Here is a 9876-nt window from a genome sequence, read left to right as displayed (position 1 = left end):
AAGAGTGTCATGCTCCTCCAACTGAGCCGGCCAGGTGCCCCAGAATCCATCTTGATTAATCTCCAATTAGGTAGAATTGTGGAGGGCTAAGAACATCATTGTTCAGTGTCTTCAGGAAGTCACTTATTTTAATCTCTCTTCAGTAGTTACCTATTAATTAAATGGAAATAACGAGGAGAATAATTGGAGATGGATTTGCTCAGACTATCTTGTGCCTTGTAGAGTCAATATTCTTGGCTATTAATAAAATCTTGGGTAAAAGGGAGTAGGTGCAAAGGGAGGCAACCATGTAGAGGTATTGCCTGGCTAAGAGCAAGATAATGGGCTAGATGGACTCAGAGTATTTTGCCTCTTCTCCTAACTTATTCAGTAATCCTTTCCTCTGGGCTACAACAGGAGTCCCAACCCTGGGGTTATTCCACTATAGACAGAACCCCATGATTTCAAATATAATGATCAAGAGTGTGGGTTTGGTGTCAGATCTGAGATAGAATCCCAGCATGGTCATTTACCACCTGTGTGAACTTGAATAAGTTACATAATTTCTGTTCTTCCTCAGCTGCAAAATGGTAGTAATAACAATACTTAACCCTTGATTATTCAGATAATTATTGAATTTAATGCACATAAAGTACTTAGTGTAATGCCTAACAAATAAAAGGTACTCAACAATGAATATTTGTTTCTTTTCATGCTTTCTCATACCAGGAATCTACTGTGGTGGAAAATCCCAGTTGCTCTGATTCTTTAAAATACATATTTCTTCTGATAAGGCTGCTACCAGTGGAGGCTTGATGAAGCCCTGGGCCCTACTTAGGGCCATGGCCTGGCAGCCCCTCTGTCTTTGACAAGCCCATCTCTACTTTTTCCAGTATGGTATAATAATTTTGAGTGTGGGCTCTGGAGTTCGATCTGGTCTAGAATCCCAGCTCAACTATTTCTTAGCTGTATAACTTTGGGCAAATCACTTAATCCTTCTATGTCTCCATTTCCTCATCTATAAAATAGTAATAATATTAAGTTACCTCATAGAGATCATTGGGAGGACTCAATGGACTGTTGCATGTAAAGCACTCTGAACAATGTCTGGCACTGGATGCCTGGGTGGCTCAGTCCATTAAGTGTTTGCCTTTGGCTCAGGTCATGAACCCAGGGTCCTAGGATCAAGCCCCGCATCGGACTCTCTGCTCAGTGGGAAGCCTGCTTCTCCCTTTGCCTGCCACTCCCCCTGCTTATGTTCTCTCTCTCTGACAAATAAGTAAACAAAATATTTTTAAAAAGGTCTGATACATGGTAAGTGCTCAAAAACTGGTAGCTGTATTGTTCTCTATATTATTTTTATCCTCACTCTCATTGTCTCAGTGACCTGAGGGGTGTCAAGAGTTCATCTGGCAAAATCATATAAGCAGACACTAAATGGTTTAAGTGCTCCCTCTTCCACTACCATGAAACCGAAGGCACCATTAACTAGTGACAGGTTATGAGTTTTAAGCTATGCCATTTTATTTTTATTTATTTTAAAAAGATTTTATTTTTATGATTTATTTGAGAGTGAGAGGAAGAGAGAGAGAGAGAGAGCATGAGAGGGGGAAGGGTCAGAGGAAGAAGCAGACTCCCCGCTGAGCAGAGAGCCCAATGCAGGACTCGATCCTGGGACTCCAGGATCATGACCTGAGCTGAAGGCAGTCACTTAAACAACTAAGCCACCCACATGCCCCAATTTATTTATTTATTTTTAAAGATTTTATTGATTTGAGATAGAGAGCGTGAACAGGGGAAGCAGCAGAGGAAAAGGGAGACAAGCAGACTCCCTGCTGAGTGGCAAGCCCTGCATGGGGCTTGATCCCTTGACCCGAGCCAAAGGCAGACACTTAACTGACTGAGCCACCAAGGTGCCCCTAAGCTGTGCCATTTTAAAACATGGCTCTCGGGCACCTAGGTGGCTCAGTGGGTTAAAGCCTCTGCCTTTGGCTCAGGTCATGATCCCAGGGTCCTGGGATCAAGTCCTGCATCGGGTTCTCTGCTCAGCAGGAGGCCTGCTTCCCTCTCTCTCTCTCTGCCTGCCTCTCTGCCTACTTGTGATCTCTGTCGAATAAATAAATAAAATCTTAAAAAAAAAACATGGCTCTCACATTTTTGACACTTCTCCCATTGAGAGGTGATGTCTAGTCCCCTCCCTTTGAATCTGGGTTCTGTGAATGCTTGGCTAATAGAATATGGCAGAAGTGGCATTATGCCAGTTTCTGGGCCTGTGCCTTAAGAAACTGGCAGCTTTGTCTCTAGAGGTGTTTATTCTTGGAATCTAGTCACATGCTGTGAGGAAGGCCAGACAGTCCATGGAGAGGCTCCTGTGGAGAGGAACTGGGTCTCCTGGCCCTCAGTTCTGGCCAGTTGACTGCCAGCACCAACTTGCCAGTCAATGTGAGTGAACCATCTTGGACATGGATCCTCCAGCTCCCAGTTGAGCTACCCTAGGTGATACCACATGAAGCAAAGATCAACCCACTTTGCCAAACCTTGTCCATTGTTGTGACCAGTAATGAATGTTGTATTAAGCCACCAAGATTGGGCTGGTTTGTTACATAGCAAAAGTTGTCTGAACACAGATTATGGGCAGCTGGCCAATAGGTGGGAGAGATCTTTTGGGGCAGGCTGTTTCATGTATTGTGAGCTGTATGTTGCAAGAGGTAACTGGTCTTATCTATGTGTAGGACTAGCCTTTGGCTGAATTATGGAATGGAATTATCATGGGATGTAGTTATTAAGTTTAATGCTTCAGTCTTAAAAAATAAACCACAAACACAAAATGTTTTTGACCAAAATTGTTGGACAGAATTGCACTAAATATTGACCTTCTCCCTGCCAAATCTATTCCTCCTCCATACCCCGTATCTCAGAAATGATATAATGTCCCACCCAATTACTCAAGTAAAACACATAGGGGTCATCCATGAATCCTCCCTTTCCCTGACCCCTCAATCCAGTTCATTAGAGAGTGCTGTTGGTTCTATTCTCAAAACGTATCCTAAATCTGTTCACCTTTCTCCATCCCCACCGTCACTACTCTAGGCCAAAGTGTCACTTTGTCTGACTTGGACTAACCTGTATAGGACACAAACTGGTGCACCTTCTCAGATTCTTTTCCAAGGTCCTGCCACTTTCCAAAGCGTGCTGTTGATGTTGCATGTTTTGGCCTCCCTCCTGCGCTTTCAGGGATACAGGGTGGTCTGCATTGCAGCCTACACCTGCTTGACTCTCATGTCCTATATCCTGAGCCCGTGAGTGCCAAGGTATCACTCCACTTCCACACTTGGGTCAAATGCCATACTATGGGTATGGGGTCAGGCTTCGTGAGAAGCTACCAAGGGACCAGATGATGAAACTCGGGAGGCGGAGTCAGCACCTTGCAGTATAAAACTTGACTAGGGGAAATGAGGACACATGAGGGTTCCTTGATTTTCTCCCTTTGTGTCCCAACATGTGTGCGCATTTTCTTTTCAACCTTTTGGAGCAAACATACCTGGCAAATGACGGCAGTTTGTGCTTCAATGTCCAGGGAGGCGTGCATTGCATCACATTGTTGTACATCCTTCCTGGCCTTACTTACCCTTTGCCCTCATCTGTGTTGCTTTAGGCTTGCACAACTCCCAAGTACTACTTGAATTCCTGGCTCAGGCTCTGTTTTAGAAATCTGGCGGAGATACTTGGTGTTAGAAGTGGTTCTAGAAAACAGACTATCAGGATGGGGTTTTGGAGTTGGATTGTTGGCCTGTCTGAAAGCAATAGGAGGGTGCCTGGGTGGCTCAGTGGGTTAAGCCTCTGCCTTCGGTCAGGTCATGATCTCAGGGTCCTGGGATCGAGGCCCGCATCAGGCTCTCTGCTCAGTGGGGAGCCTGCTTTCTCCTCTCTCTCTCTATGCCTGCCTCTCTGCATACTTGTGATCTCTCTCAAAAAAAAAAAAAAAATCTTTGAAAGCAATAGGAACCCTGTGGGTGGTGATAAGTGTATGAAAATAACCCCTGACGCAAAGTGCCATTGCAATTACTTGAGCCTTCACCTGTGGTATGTGGTATTTGATTGGTATAATGTGGAGGTGCAGGGCAAAATATGGGAGGTCAAGTGGCTGTGGCGCTTAATTGATATGCAAACAATGTTATTTATAAGGATCTGCTTTTGACGTCAGTAGAAACTCTGCCTCTATGGAAAATTTAATGGAGATCGTTATGTCCCGCAACTGCAGAACAGACTGGCCTAAAAATCGGGCTCAGGAACTGATAATAAGGGTGGGAGAGACGCAAAAGAGATGAAACAGACAACCTTGTTGGGTCTGTTTTTCCAAAATCACATGGAGATCTGGGATGATTATTTGGGTGGGTGAATCCAAGTATTATGAGCACTTCCGTCTCCCCCTGGACTTCTCTTGGCGGCAGAAGCATCCCCTTTTCCTTTGCCAGAGGAGAATAACTTGCCTTTTCATGGAAATCATGTCATGATTTCACCTGAAATCATTTTTTTTCCAAGATGTGCCCCACCATCCTCCTTACCTCTAGGTCACTAACTAGAATCATGTCTCGGCACAGCTTGGATAGAGAAGTACACGTCTTGTCTACGGCCAGACCACCCTGAACGCGCCCGATCTCGTCTGATCTCGGAAGCTAAGCAGGGTCGGGCCTGGTTAGTACTTGGATGGGAGAAGTACACTTCTTGCTCTGGACGTCTGCTCAGCGTGGAGCCTGCTTAAGATTCTCCCTCTCTCCCACTACCCCTGCCCCCTCCCTCTCTAAAAAGACCCCCAACAACTAAGGTCTCTATTTTTTGTATGTAAATTATATGTCAATAAAAAAATTAAACACTTTACCCTTATACGGCAAGGACATGCTCACTGTCTTACCTTGGGGCTATTTTAACTTTCTCATGCTTTCTTTTTTTTTTAATGAATGGCTTATTTATTTATTTTTCAGAGAGAGAGAGAGAGAGCACAAGCAGGGGGAGCAGCAGGCAGAGAGAGAAGCAAGCTCCCCGCTGAGCTAGGAGCCCGATGTGGGGCTTGATCTCACGACACTGGATCGTGACCTGAGCTGAAAGTAGATGCTTAACCGACTCAGCCACCCAGGCGTCCCAAATCTCATGCTTTATATAATAATATTGCATATAGGAAACTTAAACATCCTCACACTCTGCAGAATATTGCACTAACCCACTTCATTGAAGAATATATTTGCATCATGAATTTCTATAGATTTGGGGGTCTGGGGCAGATTATCCTCTCTAAGGTATAAGACAAAATACCGTACTTTGCATTCTCTACCACTAAAAAGTGGCACAGCACTAGTAGATCTTTGGGGATTTTGGATATAATACATGGGAACACTGCTGTGACGTGCTTATCGGATAACCTAGAAGGCTGCCAGTTTCAAGTGAGGCCCAGGGCAAGAGAGGGCTCTTCAGCAGGTCTAGCCCACGTTATAAACTGGTTTGCCTCCTGGGTGATGTGATTTCTCAGATCCAGCGGTGCTAGATTAATAAATCTCTGGCCAACCCCTAGAAAAGTCACAGTGTAAATCTATTTGGTTCTACAGCAAAGCCAAGCCCTTGGTGGCAGAGAACTGTTCTTTTAAAACCACCTCCCATCACCAGAGTACAAGCAATCAGGTTTACCCAGTTCCCCCATAAGCAGGTGATTAAGGAAACTTTCTCTGGAGAAACTGACCAGCTCAGTGATGTTAAGACTTAAAGGAACTTACCAAAACATGCCAGAAGGCCACATGTCTCTTCTAACATGCAGCCCACCATTTGGCAAACTCTGCCCACACACAGAGATCTATTCGGTGTTTAGAAGTTCAATTTATTTTTTTAAAGTTTTTATGTAAATTGCAGTTAGTTAACATACAGTGTAATATTAGCTTCAGGTATAAAATATGGTGATTCAATACTTCAATTTAAAATTAAATGAGTGGGGCGCTGGGGTGGCTCAGTCGTCAAGCATCTGCCTTCAGCTCAGGTCATGATCCCAAGGTCCTGGGATTCAGCCCTGCATCGGGCTCTCTGCTCAGCAGGAAGTCTGCTGCTCCCTTCTCTCACTCCCCCTGCTTGTGTTCCCTCTCTCGCTGTATCTCTCTCTGTCAAATAAATAAATAAATAAAATCTTTTTAAAAAAGAGAGAGTCCTTAAAAAAATTAAATGAGCAACCAAGAAGCAAATAAAAAGAACAAGAGATAGTTCAAAAACTTCAGAAAGCTTCCAAGAGAATCTAACACTCTTAGAGTGGTAAGATATTCTATCCACCAAACGCGAACAGGATGGTGTATAAAAGAAAGAGAGAACAAGTGACTTTGGAACTCATTCTAGAACACAATTTTGGTTTTTGCCTTCTAGTCATACACACCGTGGTGGAAGGTAAGAGTGCAAAGTTGTGAACCTGAGTACCATACCAAAAAGGGGGGATGTAAGTGGCCAAAATGTGGACTGAATATTATATGAAAATACATTCGTACATTTTCTCACATTACAAACAATCCATGCTGTTTCAAAGAAAGAGTATAAATTGTATAGAGTATAGAGTTTAGGGCCTTCTCAGCTGTCTTTCTGAACATGAGTGTGGCCTAGATTCCCAGGAGTCTGTGGAAGGTTTTCAAAGCCCTTATTCTCCAAAGTGTCTCATGGCCCAGTCTTTCCTGGATTGGTCTATTGTTTGCCCCAACTGTTATCCCTTGACGCAGGTGGTAGCAAATAATTTGTTTGTTCAGATGTTTTTGAGAATCACCCCCTGAGTCGTCTTAGTCTCAGCCCCGGGAGAGTTCTGAGTTAGGCTAAATAAAAGCAAACTTTCCAGGGCAGGGAGTCAGCGGGCAAATCCAACAAGCAGACACAATTCTTTAAGAATAGGTCTGTTCTGCTCCCTCCAGGACTGGGTATTGGCTACTGATACCAGGAATGTGGGCTGTTGTCTTCAAGGTCCCTGCTGAGCTGGGGGTGGGGGGGCGGTGCAGGGAATGGGTCCTGGGTAGGTTAAAATGCCACAGAGCCCTCTTACCAAGATCCAATGGCTTTGTCTTGATTGAGCATACCCGTTTCTGCAAGCTTTTGATTAGTATCCAGAGTTCTGAAAAAAATGAATTCTTTTTTTAAAAAAGATTTTATTTTTAAGTAATCTCTACATTCAACATGCGGCTCAAACCCACAACTCCAAAATCAAGAGTTGTACAACCTACCGACTGAGTCAGTCAGGTGCCCCTGAAAAAGTGAATTCTGATTTTTTTTTTTTTTTGCCAGTTTATTTGTTCCTTTTGGGGCCAGGAGGGACCTTTACAGTTTCCTACTCTACCCTTTGCACAGAAGTCACCTGGAATATTTCCTTGTCTTTGATGGCCTTGACAGTTTTGGGGAATACTGGTCAGGTGTTTTTTAGAATGTTTGTTCTCTCATAGTTATACTGGGGCTATGGGATTTGGAAGGAACTCCATAGGAGTAAAGTGCCATTCTCACCACGATATATCATGGGTATATACTCTCAACATGACTTCTTACCATTAAGAAGAAGAGAATTAAAGTGGAGTGGTTTAGGGGTTTGGGCTCTCAAGTGAAACACAATAGAATTCAAATCCTGGCTCCTCCAGTTGCTTTGAATAAGTGATGGGACTTTTCTAAGCCTCAGTTTTCTCATATGTGAAATATGAATAATAATAGTAGTTACTGCATAAGGTTGCTGTGGAGAATCAAATGTAATTAACACAATGTCTGGCACGTAGTAAGTGCTCAATATACGTGAGCTAGTGGGATAAGAAGATGTGTGTACGTATGGGTATACACAAGAAAAAAACTAAAGATAATTTCAAGAGAATCTGAAGTGATTTTTAGGATATAAAATAGTGCCACGATTTCTCAGAAAGATTTGATGGGGAACCCAGAGTTCTGTGGAATTAGGTATGTTTGGATAAAATAGAAAATTTCATACGTGGGGCATTATTCCTGAGGGCAGGCCAGATGGCTATCTTGGCTGGAGCTCCTGGGTAGCCAGAAGCTATTGTAAAGCCTGGCAGTTGTGGTCAGGGAGGGACACTAGAAAGAAAGGAAGGGGTGAACACTATGTAGTAGTTAAAAACACCTCTATTGGAATCAGACAATCCAGGGATCAGATCCTGACATTCCTTTCACGGGCTCTGTGACCTTGGGTAAAATGACTTAATTTCTGTCAGCTGAAGTTTCCTCATCTGTAAAATAGGGATGATAAGTTGAGGATTAAAAGAAATAACCCATGTAAATGGCCAAGAACATTCCCCGTCACATAGTTCGTGCTCAGTCTTAGCTGGTCTTTACTACCTAACAATGGTGACTTGGTCAGATCGGGAGACACACCATACTAGTCATAAGTCTTTAAGTCAAAGAGGGCATTTTGTGCCAAGAGGTGGCTTTAGGAAGCTTCGCCTTTCAATATGGAGGGCATTTTGGTTTCCTCGCCTTTCTAATGGTCTCAGTCCCTTGCTCAGACCTGTTGCAAGCTGCCCTAGGGGGCAGCGTGCTTTTGTGACATTTGTGGTGGCTCAAAATCTTAACAAAACAAAAGACTACCCATGTACAGGCAGAAAGAAAATGGAAACCACATGGAAAAGTTAGGCCATTCCAATGTGTTCTTAGTCCCCTATTCTACATCCTGCTAGGCCCTCTTCTGCAGATGATGGCTGAGAATATCCTCTTTAGAGTAATAAATCACAGGAACATTAAATGCATCCTTGCAGCTGCACCATGGCTAGTTAGAGGCCTATTCAAGAAAAGGGCGTATGTAGAGGGTTTTTTTCCCCCTCCTCCTTTTAAAAAGCCACCTGTACCATTTTTGTCTTGGTTTTTTAAGTGGAAATGATTTTAAGATGTAATTTTCTTCCTCTACTTGTGTTTATGATGTACAAACAGTTCTTTGTTAATAGGAAAAGAAAAAAAAAAAAACCCAAATCCAAATGCCAAACCTAATTAAGGCTCTTTAGAGAAAGTGTGCCTCTTTAACTTTCCAACTTCCTTTCTGAGTTAGTAATTTAGGGGCTGGACAAGATGCAGGTGGAAGGAATTGCTTCCTTGACAGCTGGCCCTGAATCTTTCAAATTCCTGGAAGTGTACCAGTTCAGGGGTACAGAGCTATCTGGGAGAACTAGGGCTAGTCTGGAAAGAGCACATACTGTAATCTAAATCCTTTTCCTGTTGATTGGCAAATTCCCAAAAGTTCTTTGAGGCTAGGAGAGATAGCTTTGAGGAGAAAATTGGGACCAGATAATCTAATCCAGATGTCAAAAACCAGGCCTTGAGGAGGAAAAAACCTTTTTATTATAAACTAGGCCTTGAGGGAAAAAAAATCTCTTCTTTATAAACTAGACCTTGAGGAGGGAAAATCCTTTCATTATAATCATATCAATTCTAGTTAGATTCACATAATGAGGTTAGCCGTGCAATTTGGTGAAGATGATGATCAGCCATGTAGAATGATTTAAAGAGTTCCAGAAGGGCTCCTTCTGCACGATAAAATCATCTATACTCAGGTTCACAGTGCCTGATATTTCTTCATCAGTGGTTCTTAACCCTTTTTTGGTCAGGGACTTACTTTAGAATCTGGTGAAAGCTACTGACCTTTCCCCCAGAAAAATGCTCATGTGTATTCACACACCAGTATACATTTTTATGTGGTTCGCACACTCCTGTGAACTGCCCTGGGGAGTTTTTGGATGGCCACTGTTTTTCATAGTTGATTTTTAAGAGCTACGTAATAGGCACCCTTCCCACACAGAGACCCTCATCAAGGTAGACTGAAAAGAAGCTCCACCACACTTTTATCACCATTACATTAAAATATTTTGAAATAATATATTTAATAATAACTTCATATCAGGGAGA

Source organism: Lutra lutra, chromosome X (genome assembly GCF_902655055.1).
Source record: "Lutra lutra chromosome X, mLutLut1.2, whole genome shotgun sequence".
Classification (NCBI taxonomy): domain Eukaryota; kingdom Metazoa; phylum Chordata; class Mammalia; order Carnivora; family Mustelidae; genus Lutra; species Lutra lutra.
Note: the sequence above shows the minus strand (reverse complement) of the source record.